Below are 1,977 nucleotides of genomic sequence, written 5' to 3'. Positions count from 1 at the left end.
AGAAAAAACAGACTGTCGAGTCCGCGTCCACCCGCGAGCACAGGCCTCTCGCAGCTCTTTCTTCGCCGCTCCACACCCGCCACCAGTTCGCCATGGATGACGATATCGCTGCGCTCGTTGTCGTTGTCCACAATGGCTCCGACTTGTGCAAAGCCGGCTTCTTGGGCGACAATGCTCCTGGGGCCGTCTTCCCCTCGATCGTGGGCCGCCCTAGGCATCAGGGTGTGATGGTGGGCATGGGCCAGAAGGACTCCTACGTGGGCGACGAGGCCCAGAGCAAGAGAGGCATTCTGACCCTGAAGTATCCTATTGAACACGGCATTGTCACCAGCTGGGAAGATATGGAGAAGATCTGGCACCACACCTTCTACAATGAGCTGCGTGTGGCCCCTGAGGAGCACTCTGTGCTGCTCACTGAGGCCCCCCTGAACCCCAAGGCCAACCGTGAAAAGATGACTCAGATCATGTTTGAGACCTTCAATACCCCAGCCATGTACGTAGCCATTCAGGCTGTGCTGTCCCTGTATGCCTCTGGTCGTACCACTGGCATTGTGATGGACTCCGGAGACGGGGTCACCCACACTGTGCCCATCTATGAGGGCTACGCTCTCCCTCATGCCATCCTGCGTCTGGACCTGGCTGGCCGGGACCTGACAGACTACCTCATGAAGATCCTGACTGAGCATGGCTATAGCTTCACCACCACAGCCGAGAGGGAAATCGTGTGTGACATCAAAGAGAAGCTGTGCTATGTTGCCCTGGACTTCGAGCAAGAGATGGCCACTGCTGCATCCTCTTCTTCCCTGGAGAAGAGCTATGAGCTGCCTGACGGCCAGGTCATCACTATTGGAAACGAGCGGTTCCGCTGCCCTGAGGCTCTTTTCCAGCCTTCCTTCCTGGGTATGGAATCCTGTGGCATCCATGAAACTACATTCAATTCCATCATGAAGTGTGACGTTGACATCCGCAAAGACCTCTATGCCAACACAGTGCTGTCGGGTGGCACCACCATGTACCCAGGCATTGCCAACCAGATGCAGAAAGAGATCACTGCTCTGGCTCCCAGCACCATGAAGATCAAGATCATTGCTCCTCCTGAGCACAAGTACTCTGTGTGGATCGGTGGCTCCATCTTGGCCTCCCTGTCCACCTTCCAGCAGATGTGGATCAGCAAGCAGGAATACGATGAGTCCGGCCCCTCCATCGTGCACCGCAAATGCTTCTAGGCGGACTGGTACTGAGCTGAGTTTTACACCCTTTCTTTGACAAAACCTAACTTGCGCAGGAAAAAAAAAATTGACAACATTGGCATGGCTTTATTTGTTTTTTTTTTTTAAGTTTAAAAATTTTTTTTTTTTTGTTTTGTTTTGGCGCTTTTGACTCAGGATTTAAAACTGGAACGGTGAAGGCGACAGCAGTCGGTTGGAGCAAGCATCCCCAAAGTTCTACAATGTGGCTGAGGACTTTGATTGTACATAGGTTTTTTTTTTCTTTTTTAATAGTCATTCCAAGTGTCCATGAGAGATACATGGCTACAGGAAGTCCCTCACCCTCCCAAAAGCCACCCCCATTCCCTAGAGGAGGGTGGCTGAGTCCACACCAGGGAGGTGACAACATTGCTTCTGTGTGAATTATGTACTGCAAAATTTTTTAAAATCTTCCGCCTTAATACTTTCGTTTTTACTTTTGAATGGTCAGCCATCAGAGTGGCCCTCTCCCCCCCCCCAACTTGATGTATGAAGGCTTTGGTCTCCCTGAGAGTGGATTGAGGTGTTGAGGCAGCCAGGGCTTGCCTGTTTAATAAACTGACTTGAGACCAGTTTAATAAAAGTGCACACCTTACAAAAAAAAAAAAGAAAAAAACAGAGACACAGAAGGGAAGCATCAGGGGAGAAGAACAGAACAGAAAAGAACAGAGCAGAACAAGCAACAGAAAGAAGAATAAATTGAAGAACTAAGCTTTGGCCCTCAGAAAAG

At 50.4% G+C, this 1,977-nt stretch overlaps 1 pseudogene; it reads left to right on the top strand.

Annotated features, from left to right (window-relative positions):
- LOC102910240 (actin, cytoplasmic 1 pseudogene) lies at nucleotides 1-1,332 on the top strand (annotated as a pseudogene).
- The last annotated feature ends 645 nt before the right edge of the window (nucleotides 1,333-1,977 follow it).

This window comes from Peromyscus maniculatus, chromosome X, assembly GCF_049852395.1.
Source record: "Peromyscus maniculatus bairdii isolate BWxNUB_F1_BW_parent chromosome X, HU_Pman_BW_mat_3.1, whole genome shotgun sequence".
NCBI lineage: Eukaryota > Metazoa > Chordata > Mammalia > Rodentia > Cricetidae > Peromyscus > Peromyscus maniculatus.
The sequence above is the reverse complement of the archived record's forward strand: the minus strand, read 5'-3'. Positions and strand labels throughout refer to the sequence as shown.